The 15,595-nt window shown below is 33.2% G+C and overlaps 1 pseudogene; it reads right to left on the reverse strand.

Moving 5' to 3' along the window:
- Window positions 1-3,458: 3,458 nt before the first annotated feature.
- LOC123251275 overlaps window positions 3,459-15,595 on the reverse strand; it is a 38,316-nt pseudogene continuing 26,179 nt past the window's right edge.

Raw genomic sequence — 15,595 nt, forward strand, 5'->3', positions numbered from 1 at the left:
TCTCTACTAGCAGCAATGCAAGGATCCAGGACAACACTGAAGAACTTATGAGAAAAAATGCTATCCACATCCAGAGAAAGAACTGTAGGAACAGCAGTGCAAAAGAAAAACATTTGATCACATGATTTGATGGGGATATGATTGGAGTTTTGGTGTTAAAAGTTCACTCTACTGCAAATATGAATAATGTGGAAATAGGTTTTGAACAATAATACATAGGTAACCCAGTGGAATTGCTTGTCAGCTCTGGAAGGGGGGAGAGAAGAAGGGTGGGAAAATCATGAATCATGTAACCATGGAAAAATATTCTAAACAAATAAATAATAAATTTAAACAAAACAAAGCAAAACAAAAACTTCCCTCCGTTAGGCTTATTATCTCTAGTTCTTTGTTTGGCATGATCCCTAGTTCCCTCACTATTCTGGCCCAGTGTATTTGGATGTTGTCAAGTTTGTCAATGTTTTTCATGAAACATGTCACATAGCACGGTTGATGAGAGCAGAACATAGCTGTACCATCACCTTCTTCATTCTGGATCCTGTGCCTCAACACAAGCAAGATTAGCTTCCTCTCTCCCCCATCATGTTGTACAGCTGGATCACCTTAAGCTTTCAGTCCACAAAAACCCTTAGATGTTTTCCACAAGAACTGTTGCCTAGCTATGTCCCCCCCTTGTTTGGTTTATTCCTAAACTCAAGTGCAGGACTTTACATTTATCCTTATGACATTTTATTTTAATAGGTTTGGCCCATATCTAGCCTGTAAATTCTTTTTTATAACCTGACTTTGTGATTTTACATTAGTTATATTTTCTAGATTTGTCTCACCAGCAAATATTTCAATATTTTCTGCATTTCCATAAAAGAAAAGAAGGAAGAGAGTAAGAAATAGTTAAAATGAAAAATATTCTGTTAAGTAAAGAATTGCTTGGCTAAGTTCCCAGCCTGGGAGCTGAGAGTAGAGATCCTCAGGCAGTCAGTCACCTTTTCTGCTTTCAGGCCAGAAGGAACTCTCAGGTCCTTTATTCATTCATACTTGAACTGATAAATGATCATTACTCAGCTCCCTGTTTACCCATATAATCTGATTTCTCTACAGGGCTAATATAAGTTTTCCTCATTTGCCCTTTGTTGGTAGCAGAGACCATTTCACTGCATGGGCACCAAAATGGATTACCCCAAGTGGGCCAACATGTGATTACTTTTCACATCTCTTTCCCTCTCCTCTTTAGACTGATTTAACTAAAAAACACCTCCCCCAAAAAAACTTCACATATTTTAAAGGTTAAAAAGTCAGTGTTTCAAAGGAGAAAATCTAAAGGAACTTTGTGACTTGTTTCTTTTCTAAAATTCACTGGAATCTTTTGAAGTAATTTGTCCATGTTTTAATTTTCCTAAAAAGCAATTACTGTGGAATAAACATTAATCCAAGATAACAAATATTTTTATCTCATTTCTCTAGAAATTCTTCATTAGGCTAAAATAATTTACCAGTTCATTGGAAATTCAGACTTATAAGCTAGAAACACTTTAGATTATTTAGATAACTATAGGTCTTAGAATTATTTTCTTAGGAAATTATAGTTTGTCTCTCAAGGCATCCTTTTGTTAGAATTAGAAATATAGTACTTCAGCAAATAGGCAATAATCCTTAGTGTGAGATAGATACTAATCTTTATTAAGTACATCCATGTATAGTATGTTAAGTACATCTATGTGCTTCTGTGTGCTGACTGGATATCTCTAACTTTATATTTCACAGATGTAAGCTCAATGAGTTAAAAACTGAACTCCCTCCCTCCCTCTCTCTCTCTCTCTCTCTCTCTCTCTCTCTCTCTCTCTCTCTCTCNTAACTTTGCTATTCTCAGCAATGCAATGTTCAATCCCACAGCTTGCATGATAGCAAATGCCATCTGCTTTTGGAGAAATAACTGATGGAGTCTGAATGCAGACCAAAACAAACTTTTTTACACTTTTTTTAATTAATAGAATTTATTTATGTGTCTCAGCTCCTCTTTCCCCTCCCTATATCATGGAAAACATCATCAGGGAGAAAGATACACACACACACACACACACACATACATATCTATGCAAATAAACAAACAAACAAATAAATAAATAGCTGAAATGTCTTTCATTTACATTTTTTCAGTTGATACTTTGGAGTTGACATTCACAATTTGTTCCACAGCTGTGTATAATGTTCTCTTGGTTCTACTCATTTTGTTGTTTATTATCCCCGGTAGTTCTTTCCACATTAAAAAAAGAATTAGCTTGCTAATTTTATGACTCTCTGGATGTAATTCCAAATTGCTCCCCATTCTTCCACATCTCCTCCAACATTTGCCATTTTGCCTTTTTATGTGATTTTAGCTAATGTAATGGGCATGAGATGATAATGTTTTGGTTTGCATTTCTCTAATCATTAATGATTTAGAGCATTTTTTCATACATACATACATACATACATATATAATATATATATATATATAGCTTTGATTTCTTCATCTATAAATTGTCCATAACTTTTGCAATTTATCAGTTGGAGGATGACTCTTATTCCTGTAAATTTGATAAAGTTCTGTATACATTTTGGATTTGAGAATTCTACTCAAGAGGCTGTCTATATTTCCTTCCAATTTTTTGCTTTCTTTCTAATTTTGACAATATTTATTTAATTTATGCAAAATCTTTTCAATTTAATGTACTCAAAAATTATCCATTTTACATCTTTCAATGCTCTCCACCTCTTGTTTACTTATAAATTTCTTCTAACCTTAATCTGATAGGCAATATTTTCCCTATTCTTCTACTTTATTCATAATTTTTTTCTCTGTCTAGATCATGTATCCACTTTGATATTATCTTATTGTAAGATATTGGTCTGTATTGGTTTCTGTCAAACTACTTTCCAGTTGTCCCAACAAGTTTTATCAAATAATGATTTCTTATTCCCAAAACCTAGATCTATGTGTTTGTCAATTACAAGCTTAATAATCTTTCACTTCTGTTTGTTGTATGTCTGTCCGATTCCACTGATCTACCTTTTTATTTCTTAGCCAGGACCAGATAAATTTGATAATTACTGCTTTATAAAATAATTTAAAATCTGGTATTCCTTGATACCTTTACTTTTTTCATTAATTCCTTTGATATTCTTGACCTTTTGTTTTTCCAAATTAATTTTATTATTATTTTTCTAGCTTAATAAGATAACTTTTTGATAATTTAAATTGAGATGGCATTGAATAAATAGATTTGTTTAGGGAGGATTGGAATTTTTTTTTTTTTAAACTTAAAAAGTCCTTAATACCATATTCATTTATTTCAGGGTTTTCAGTTTTCTCATGGAGAAAAAAAATTAATTCAGCCATAACTCAACCTTATATTTTGCCCACCTGTTATTTCTACAACACAATCTTGGATAGTAAAATCTGGTGTATGTTGTCTTAATTTCTATTGCATGGGGAGGGAGAGATCATCAAGAAAATCTTTAACCATTATGTGGAAAGCCTTGAGAATCCATGCTTTCCCCTCAAGGTTCAATTTATTATCTTTTATCCACTCCTCAATCCATTTAATTATCTGAGCTAAATTACTCTCTAGTTCTTCTGGTACATTGCTGGGCAGCCAGTGTACTATTTCAGGCTTGTAGGAGGCCATGGCTTCTTCATAAAGAATTTGGAAAATTTCACACTGAACATTGTCCTGTAGTTTCTTTACACTGTATCCCCTCTTTTCAAGTCTTATATATAATACAGAATTATCTGTTTGAAGCACAAAAACTATATGAAACCATCATTCAGGGAAGAAGTCACAGCCATGGTAATCAACGACAACTCTACCACCTTTCATTTTATTTTCTAGCTCATCAACTACTCTGTCTTCATCCAAAGTAGGACATTCATATTCTTCATCAAAGCCATCATATGGCTTCTCTTGCTAAATCACCCACATTAGCGTATTTCAGAATTGTTCTTGATGCAAGTTCTTTACCGAGTGTGGTCTTTCCAACCCCTGGTGTACCCGTGAGCAGGATGTTGGGCAGCCTCACGGTCGCCTGCTCGCACTCCACGAGGGAGCAGCAGGCAGAGGGGGCCAGGCAGGAGCCGAGAGGGCGGGCCCGGGGTCCTCGAACTTCTGCCTTTGCCTTTCTTTTTAACTGTGGTGCTTAGAACATTACATGGCTCATAGTAACCACTTCATAAATGCTTGCTGACAAATTGACTAGAATGGAAGATGAAGGGCACATCTAATAGAGCAAACTTTCTCAGAGCAGTTTATTAATAAATATTCATTGAATGAATTAGATCTGGTTTTAATAAAAGGAAAAGAAAATCATTCCAAACTTCTTTGTCTATGATCTGACACTTCCTAGCTGTGTGACCCTGGGCAAGTCACTTAACCCCTATTGCCTAGCCTTTACCACTCTTCTGTCTTAGAATTGATACACAAATATTGAAGAGGGAAGATAGAAATTTTTTTAAAAAAAGAATTTTTGGACAACCTCATAGTCATTATAAAAAAAAGAGCCTAGCATCATTTTTCAAGAAATTGTTAAGGAAAATTGCCCTGATATTTTTGAACAAGGGGGTGAAATAGAGATAGACAGAATCCAACAATCACCTTATAAAAGAGATCCCCAAATGAAAATTCCCTGGAATAGTATCATCAAATTCCAGAGCATCCAGACCAAGGAGAAAATACTCTAAGTAGCCAGAGAGAAAAAATTCAAATATTGTGCAAACACAATAAGGATTACACAAGATTTATTAATTTCTATATTAAAAGATCAATTGGCTTTGAACATGATATTCTAGAAAGAAAAGAAGCTAGGACTACAACTATACTTTATGTGTAAGTATACATTACTAGAACCAATAATCATCTACCTAGTGAAACAGTATAATCCTTCAATGGAAAAAAATGGATATTTGATGAAATTGAAGACTTTTAAGCATTCCTGGTGAAAAGAACATGATTAAATGTAGAAAAGCAGAAATATCAAATGCATCCTGTTCAGACCATAATTTATTTAAACAAAAATTATGTTTAATAAAAGGTTACAGAAATATAGATTAAAAATTAATTATAAACTAAATAACCCAATCCTAAAGAATGAATGGATCAAGCAACAAATCATAGAAATAATAAAAAATTTCATTAAAGAGGACAACAATGAGACAAAATGCAAAATTAATGGGATATTTTAAAAGCAATATTGAGGAGAAAATATATATCTCTAAATGCTTACATCAGTAAAATAAAGATCAGGTCAATGAATTGAGAATCCAACTAAAAAAATAGAAAAAGAGAACAAATTTTAAATCCCAATTAAACACCAAATTAAAAATCCTGAAAATCAGAGTTAACATAATTGAAAGTAAGAAAGCCATTGAACTAATAAAAAAGACAAGCAGCTGGTTTTATGAAAACCCAAAGACAAACCACTAGTTAATTAAATTTTAAAAATAAAGAAGGAAACCAAGTTACCATTTTCAAAAATGAAAAGGGTGAATTAACCACCAGTGAGGAGGAGATTAAAGCAATTATTAGAAGCTGTTATGCTCAATTATATGCTGATAAAACTGATAATGTAAAGGAAATAGATGAATATTTACAAAAATATAAATTGCACTGGTTAACAGAAGAGACAATAGAAATAATCTTTAAAAAAAGAAATTGCATAAACTATCATTGAACTCTAAAGAAAAAATCCCCAGAGCCAGATGGATTCACAAGTGAATTCTACAGAACATTAGAGAACGATTAATTCCAATATATAAAACTATTTGGAAAACTGAGTAAGAAAGGGGTCCTACAAAATTCCTTTTATGAACCAAATATAGAGCTGATACCTAAACCAGAGAAAATAAAACAGAGAAAGAAAAATATAGACAAATTTCCCTAATGTGTATTATTAACATAAATACTTAAAGTAAAATACTAGCAAGGAGATTATAGCAGTATATCATAAGGATCATTCCCTATGACCAGATGAGATTTATACCAGGTATGCAGGGCTGGCTTAATACTAGGAAAACTATCATCAAAATTGACTATATCAGTAACAGAACCAATAGAAATTATTATCTCAATAGATGAAGAAAGAACTTTTGACAAAATACAACAACCCATTTCTATTAAAACCACTAATTAGCATAGGAATAAATGAAGATTTCATTAACATGATAAGTAGCATTTTTCTAAAACCATCAGAAAACATTATTTGGATTGGGAGTAAATTAGAAACCTTCTCAATAAGATCGGGGTGAAACAAGGATGCTCATTATTATTACTTATTATTCAGTATTGTGCTAGAAATGCCACCTATAACAACAAGAGAAAAAAATAAATGGAAATGGGAGGAATAAGAATAGGCAATGAGGAAACCAAACTGTCACTCTGATGACACTAGAATGGTATACTTAGATAATTCTAGAGAATCAACTAAAAAATTAGGTTGAAATAATTAACCATTTTAGTAAAGTTGCAGGATATAAAACATCATCTATATTTCTACATATTACAAATTAAATCTAGCAAGAAGAGATAGAAAGAGAAATTCCATTTAAAATAACTGTAGACAATATAAAATACCTGGGAACCTAGGGGCAAAGACAAACCCAGAAACTATATGATCACAGCTAAAAAACACTTTTCACACAAATAAATCAAAATCTAAACAATTGGGGAAATGTTAATTGGTCGTGGCTGAATCAGTGTAATAAAAATGACAATTCTACCTAAATTCATTTATTCAGTGCCATACCAATCAAAGTACCAAAAAATTATTTTGTAGAGCTAGAAAAAATAATAACAGAATTCATCTGGAATAACAAAAGGTCAAGAATATAAAGGAGTTCCATGAAAAAAAGCTATGAAAGAAGATGGCCTAGACATACCAGATCTCAAAGTGTATTCCAAAGTGGTAATCATCAAAACAATATAGTACTAAGAAATAGAGTGGTGGATTAGTGGAATAGATTTGGAACCCAATACACAGAAGTTAAATGATCATAGCAATCTAATGTTTGATAAACTCAAAGATCCAAGGTTTTAGGACAAGAACTCACCATTTGACAAAAACTTTTAGAAAACTGGAAAAGAGTATGGCTGTAACTACTTATAGATCAACATCTCACACTGTATACTAAAATAAGGTCAAAATAGGTACATGATATAGAAATAAAGGGTGTCAGCATATGCAAATGAGAGGATCATGAAATAGTTTACCTGCCAAATTTATGCATTCGAGAAGAATTTATGACCAAATGAGAGTTAATAACATTACAAGATGTAAAATGGATAATTTTGGTTATGTTAAGTGAAAAATGTTTTTTCCCCTCCATTAATATAACATCTTTTTTTAAATCCCAAGAGAACTTATTTACTTTAATTTTATCTTTATTTTATTTTAATAACAAATTTATACAAATTTTCCTGTTACATGATTCATGTTGTCTCCCTCCCTTCTTCCCTCCACACTTCCACAGATGACAAGCAATTCCACTGGGTTAATATAACATCTTCTAAATATATTTTCTGCCTGTAGTTTTTCTTTTTCAAGCTATCCTTAACACAGCTGCTGAAATAATATTCTTGAAGCATGGATCTAAGCATGTCACTGTCCTGCTCAAAATCCTTTGCTGGTTCTTTCTTTTCTATAGAATAAAAATCCAAACTGCTTAGCCTAGCATTGAGGGTCCTCTACAGTCTGGTTCCAATATAATTTTCCAGACATATTTCACTTTGCTCCTATTCATGTACTCTGTTATAGCCTATTCAGATTACTGGATTAGGTCTTTCCCAACCTTGGCCTGTCATAACCCACTGTGGGCTGGCTCCCATATCTGGAAGGTACTTGTACTGCATCTCTACCTTTCTAGTTTTACTCTTCTTTCAAGCTTCTGCTCATACTCCACCATCTGGGTGAAGGTGAACATGAATCAGCAAACTGAAAGTATTTTTTTTTCAGATATTCTTAGAACATTTTGTTTGTAACTCTCCTTTATCCCTTGTATTTAAATTGTATCTTTTCTGAGTCCCTGGACAATCATGCTCCTTCTACTCAGTATAGCACATTTATAAATAGCCAATATAAAGGGGCAATAACAGGAAATAAGATTGCAATAGTAAACCTGGAAATCGTGTCAAACCATCTGAAAGATAAAAAGATAATAGTTTACAAATTGTATCATATCTTAACCAACATTCACATCCTGGTAATAGACACTGATTCAGGTAAAGCCATCTAAACATTAATTGTCAAGATTTCTGGTCCGGTGATATTTAAATTCCAGAAAAATCCAGACCTCCTCAGCTCCAAATCAGCAGAACCTTAAAAAGGCGCTGATAATTTTGAGATGATAACTTTGAAGTTTATCAATAACTTAGAGATAATTTAGATGTGCTAATGAACTGGCCCTCCCCACTAAAACCTTAGGAAAATGAGATCTCAAATTTTCTCCCCACCCCACTGCCTCAGCACTCCATTTCCATCAGGTTCATGATGCCTAGTGCTCCTCACTCTAGTCCATGTTTATGTAAGTATTTTCTTTGCCTCTCCCACTCCCTATCTTCTTCCTCATTCCACCTTCTCATTCCTCTGACTCTGAATTTTGCCAGCTGCCACTGTATCCTCCCTACTTTTTGCCACTTGTCTTTGTACCTTATTAAAGTGTGATTGCCATCTTAATTTCCTGTTGCCAATTGTGGACTTTCCTGGTCCTACTCAGACTGGATGTGCCTCCCCTATTTTATAATTTTACAAATTTCTTATCAATTCATCCTATCCCTCCCCAACCTGTGTAATGTCTATCTTCCCAGAGTAGAATGTTGGCTCCTTGAAGGAAGATACCTTCATTTATGTCTTTGCATCCTCAAAACTTAATCCATGTCTTGTATGTTTGTGAAGGTGAGGTGGGATAGGGTTGCAGGTTTTGCAGGGGATTTGATTACTTTGCTTATGGAATCTTGAATGGAAACTTCCTACTTGTGCAAGTAAACAACTGTTCTGTAGCTTATAATCTTAAGAAATTGTTTGAAGACATTGAGAGGTTAGGTAATTTACTTCAGATCACAAGACCAGTATGTATCACAGGTATAATTTGAACCCAGTTCTTCTTAATTCTAAGGTCAGATTTCTACCACACTGTTATATTGCACACATTATGCATGTAATGCTTGTTTAAATATTGTTTAATTGATTTTCTTGAATTTAAGTGTATTTCTAAAGCATCCTATGATAGAGTAAATTTGGAAAATTCTGAATAAAGGAAATCACAATTTTCGGAATAGCACCTGAGGAGGCATTAGGAAGCAGAATTTCTGTTTAAGATGAATTGTCTTAGAAGATAGTATACTAACTTTCTGACAATTTATGACTTGATAACATTAATTCATTGTTTTTGTGACTACACTGTGTGCCATGGGATATAAAAATGTGTATTTCCTTGTGGAATGCTGATTTTTACAATAACTTAAAGTATAAAAAGAGAGTATTAGCAGAATAAGTCTCTTTCTAGGAGTGTTAATATTGTGCTATTTTCTAGGAGTAATTTTGAAAAAATATTAGGCATGAGAGAAGGAGGAGAAGAAGCATTGTCTTTCTATCTATCACCTCCATCTCAAAAAGTCCCTGACACCTTTATCTTTATACTTTCAAAGCTACTCAGGATGGTTTAGGCTAAAAGAAGGGAAAAAGATTTAAAAATTTATTTTATGTTATTTTAAAAATTATTTGTTTAGAATATTTTTCCATTCATTTTACATTTTGAAATGTCTTCTTATCTCCTGCGTGATCTTAAATTCCTTCCTTTTCCATAGATCTGACAGGTATACTATTCTATGTTCACCTAATTTATTTATGATTTCACTTTTTATATTTAAATCATTTAGCAATTTTGAATTTATCTTGGTAAAAGGTGTAAGATATTGATCTAAACCTAATTTTCCTCATACCATTTTCCAATTTTCCTAGCAGTTTTTGTCAAATAATTCTTGTCCCCAAAGTTGGGATATTTGGTTTTTCAAACACTAGCTTGCTAAGGTCATTTACTCCTAGTCTTTCCACAGATCTTTCCTTCTTTCTCTTAGCCAGTATCACGTTGTTTTGATGACCACTGCTTTATAGTACAGTTTAAGATCTGGTACTGCTAGGCAACCATCTTTCTTTTTTTTTTTTCATTGTTTCCCTTGATATTCTTGATCTTTTGTTCTTCCAGATGAACTTTGCTATAGATTTTTTCTAATTCTATAAAAAAGTTTCTTTGCAGTTTAATAAGTATGGCACTGAATAAATAAATTAATTTGGGTATGATTGTAATTTTTATTATGTTAGCTCATTCTACCCATGAGCAATTCATGTTTTTTCCAATTGTTTAGATCTAGTTTTAATTGTATGGAAAGTGTTTTGTAGTTGTGTTCATACAATTCCTGTGTCTGTCTTGGTAAATAGATTCCTAAATATTTTATATTGTCTAGAGTCATTTTAAGTGGAATTTCTCTTTCTAACTCTTGCTGCTGAGTTGTGTTGGAAATAGATAAAAATGATGATGAATTATGTGGGTTTATTTGTACCCTGCAGCTTTGCTAAAGTTATTTATTATTTCCACTAGTTTTTAGTTGATTTTCTAAAATTCTTTAAGTAGACCATCATATCATCTGCAAAGAGAGACAGATTAGTCCTTTCAATTTCTTTTTCTTCTCTAATTGCTATTGCTAGCATTTCTAGTACAATGTTAAATACTAGAGGTGATAATGGTCATCCTTCCTTCACTCCTGATCTTATTGGGAAGGCTTCTATCTTATTCCCATTGCAGATGATGTTTGCTGATGGTTTTAAATATATACTGTTTATTATTTTTAGGAAAGACCTATCTATTCCTATTCTTTCTAGTATTTATTTTTTAGAAAAATTTTCCATGGTTACATGATTCATGTTCTTATTCTCCCCTTTACCCTCCCCATATCTAACCCTCCACCCCACAGCTGATGCACATTTCCACTGTTTTTAACATGTGTCATCTATCAAGACCTATTTCCATGTTATTGATAGTTGCACTGGTGTGGTTGTTTAGAGTCTACATCCCAAATGATGTCTGCATCAACCCATGTGTTCAAGCAGTTGTTTTTCTTCTGTGTTTCCACTCCTGTAGTTCTTCCTCTGAATGTGGATAGCATTCTTTTCCATAAGTCCCTCAGAATTGTCCTGGATCATTGCTTTGTTGCTAGTACAGAAATCTATTACTTTCAATTTTAGCACAGTGTATCAATCTCTGTGTACAATGTTCTCCTGGATCTCCTCCTTTCACTCTGCATCAGTTCCTGGAGGTCATTCCAGTTCACATAGAATTCCTCCAGTTTATTATTCCTTTGAGCACAGTAGTATTCCATCACCAACATATACCACAATTTGTTCAGCCATTCCCAATTGAAGGACATACCTTCATTTTCCAGTTTCTAGTGTTTTCAATAGGAATGGTTGTTGTATTTTGTCAAAGGCTTTTTCTGCACCTATTAAGATAATCATGTGATTTCTGTTGCTTTGGTGTGGTTATGATATGATCAATTATGTGAATGACTCTCCTAATATTAAACCATCCTTGCATTACTGATATAAATCCCTCCTGGTCATAGTGAATAATCCTTGTGATAACTTGCTGTACTCTTTTTGCTAACATTTTATTTAAGATTTTTGAATCTTTATTCATTAAGGAGATTGGTATATAGTTTTTATTCTTTATTTTGATCTGCCTGGCTTTGAGATTAGTACTATATCTGTGTCATAAAAAGAATTCAGTAAAACTTCTTCATTGCTTATTTTGTCAAATAGTTTGTATACTAGTAGGGTTATTTGTTCTTTAAATATTTGATAGAATTCACTAGTGAATCCATCTGGCCTTGGGGATTTTTTCTTAGGAAGTTCCTTCATGACTTGTTCAATTTCTTTTTCTGAGATAGGATTGTTTAAGTATTCTGTTTCCACTTTTGTTATTCTAGGCAATTTATATTTTTGTAGATATATGCCCATTTCACCTAGATTATCATTTTTATAGCCATATAATAATATAAAACAGCTCTTAATAATTACCTTAATTTCCTCTTCATTAGAGGTGAGATCACCCTTTTCATCTTTGATGCTATTAAATTGATTTTCTTCTTTTTTGTTAGATTAACCAGTACTTTATCTATTTTACTTGTTTTTTTCAAAGTATCAGTTCCTAGTCCTATTTATTAGTTCAATAGTTATTTTACTTTCTATTTTATCAATTTCTGTTTTGATTTTCAAGATTTCAATTTAATTTTTTCTGAGGATTTTTAATTTGTTCTCTTTCTAGTTTTTTAAGTTGCATGCCAAATTTATTGATCTCTTCCCTCTCTGACTTGTTGTTTTGTGCTCTCAGGGATACAAAATTTTCCAAGTACTGCTTTGGCTGCATCCTATGTATTTTCAAATGTTGTTTCCTCATTGTCATTCTCTTCAGTGAAATCAGTAATTGTGTCTTTGATTTGTTCTTTGACCCACCAGTTTTGAAGAATTAAATTAATTAATTTCCAATTAATTTTAAATTTGCCTTTCCATAAACCATTATTAAGATTTTTATTGAATTATGATCTGAAAAATTGCATTTATTATTTCTGCTTTCTTACATTTGTTTGCAATATTTCTAAGCCGGAGCACCTGGTTAATCTTTGCATATATGCCAGGTACTGTTGAAAAGAAGGTATATTCCATTTTATCCCTATTTATTTTTCTCCAGATATCTATTAGCTCTAATTTTTCTAACATTTTATTCACTTCACTTACTTCTTTTCTATTTATTTTTTGTTTTGATTTATCTAGTTCTGATAGGGAAAGATTGAGGTCCTCCACTGATATGGTTTTTACTATCTATTTCTTCCTTAAGCTCCTATAGTTTCTGCTTTAAGAATCTGAATACTATACCATTTGGTGCATATATGTTCAGTGTTGATATTTCTTCATTATTTATACTGCCTTTCATCAAGATGTAATTGCCATCTTTTCTTTTAATAAAATCTATTTTTACTTTAACTTTGTCTGAAATCATTATTTCTACTTCTATCTTCTTTGTCTCAGTTTCAGCCCCAGTAAGTTCTGCTCTACCCTCTTACCTTTACTCTGTGTATGTCTACCTCCTTCAAGTGAGTTTCTTGTAGACAACACATGGTAGGATTCTGGTTTTTAATCCATTGTGCTAACTGCTTCCTTTTTATGGGTGAGTTTATCCCATTCACATGCATAGTTATGATTACTGTCTGTGTATTCCCCTCCATTTTGACTTCCTCCTTTCATCCTCCCTTTTCTCTTATTCCTCTTACCCTCATCTCCATTTTGCTTTTAGTCAGTCTCCTTCCTTCCCCCTCCCTAATGTTACTCCCCTTCCCATTATTCCCCTCTTACTACAGTGCCTTTTAAACACTCTCTCAACCTCTCCCTCCCTTGTATTGCTTCCCTCCCACAACCCCATTTATTGCTCTTCTACTTCTCTATAGGGCACATTAAAATTTTCTGCAGCAATGGAACTGTCTGTTATTCCCTCTCTGAGCCAATTCCAATAAGCTTAAGATTTAAGTATTAACCTGTTGCCAACCTCTTCCTCCCTTCCATTGTCTTGGTCTTCTCTTCCCTCCTCCCCCATGTGCTTCTTTATTAAATATATTCTATCCCATTTTCCATTTTATCTTTTTATTATACTCTTATTTACTCCTAGTTTTTTACATTTTTTGACATATCATCCTATACAGTTTACCACTATATCCTCTATACTTCTCCTAGCTACTGTGATGATGATAACAATTTTTAAGAGTTACTGATATCATCTTTTCATATAGTAATATAAATAATTTGACCTTACCAAGTCCCTTAAATTTTTCTCTTTCTTAATTACATTTTTGTGATTCTCTTGAGTTTTTTATTTGGGCTTCAAATTTTCTTTTTAAGTCTGGTCTTTTCTTCAGGAATTTTTGGAAATCTATTTTATTAAATGACCATATTTCCCCCTGCAAGAATATAGTCCATTTTGTTGGGTAGTTGATTCTTGGTTGTAGAAACAGTTCCCTTACTTTCTGGAATATTATATTCCATGCCTTCTATTTCTTCAGTGTGGATGCAGCTTGGTACTTTGTAATCCTGATTGTGGCTCCCTGATATCTGAATTATTTCTTTCTAGCTGCTTACAGTGTCTTCTCCCTGGTCTAGAAATTCTTGAGCTTGATTATAACATTCCTGGATGTTGTCATTTAGGGATTTAATGCAGGAGATAAACTGTGGATTCTTTCAATCTCTATTTTATCCTCTTGTTCAAGAATATCAGGGCAGTTTTCTGGGATATTTTCCTGTAGAATGATGTCTAGGACTTTTTTTTGGTCATGATTTTCAGGTAGTCCAATAATTCTTAAATTGTCTCTCTTGGATCTATTTTCCAGGTCACTTGTATTATCAATGAGATGTTTCCTATTTTCTTCAATTTTTTGATTCTTTTGATTTTGTTTTATAGATTCTTGCTACCTTGTGAAGTAATTCACTTTTCATTGTTTAATTCTAATTTTTAAAGACTGAATTTCATTCCCTAACTTTTTAAATTTATTTTTTATTTTATCATTTTCAACACTTATTAATATTCATTTTTAACCTGTTTACATGCTTCATACTCCTACTTTCCCCTTAACCCCCTACTCTACCCCCACCCATGGCTGACGAACATTTCCACTGGTTGTAACATGTGTCCTTGTTCAGGGTCTATTTCCATATTGTTGTTAGTTGCATTGGTGTGGTAGTTTCGAGTCTACATCCCCAATCATGTCCACCTCAGCCCATGCATTCAAGCAGTTGTTTATCTTCTATGTTTCCTCTCCTGCAGCTCTTCCTCTGAATGTGGGTAGCGTTCTTTACCATAAGTCCCTCATAGCTGTCTTCTGTCATTGCATTGTTGCTGGTATAGAAGTCCTTTATATTCGATTTTACCATAATATATCAGTCTCTGTGTAAAATGTTCTTCTGGCTCTGCTCCTTTCACTCTGCATCAGTTCCTGGAGGTCTTTCCAGTTCACATGGAACTCCTCCACTTTATTATTCCTTTCAGCGCAATAGTATTCCATCACCAGCATATACCACAATTTGTTCAGCCATTCCCCAATTGAAGGGCCTCCCCTCATTTTCCAGTTTTTTGCCACTACAAAAAGCGCAGCTATAAATATTTTCATACAAGTCTGTTTATCTATGATCTCTTTGGGGTACAAACCCAGCAATGGTATGGCTGGATCAAAGGGCAGGCATTCTTTTATAGCCCTTTGAGCATAGTTCCAAATTGCCAGCCAGAATGGTTGGATCATTTCACAACTCCACCAGCAATGCATTAATGTCCCAATTTTGCCACATCCCCTCCAGCACTCATTATTCTCCCCTTCTTTCATTTTAGCCAATCTGCTAGGTGTGAGGTGATACCTCAGAGTGTTTTGATTTGCATTTCTCTAATTATTAGAGATTTAGAACACTTTCTCATTTGCTTATTGATACTTTTGATTTCTTTACCTATGAATTGCCTATTCATGTCTCTTGCCCATTTATC

The sequence above is a fragment of the Gracilinanus agilis genome, chromosome 1 (assembly GCF_016433145.1).
Source record: "Gracilinanus agilis isolate LMUSP501 chromosome 1, AgileGrace, whole genome shotgun sequence".
Lineage (NCBI taxonomy): Eukaryota > Metazoa > Chordata > Mammalia > Didelphimorphia > Didelphidae > Gracilinanus > Gracilinanus agilis.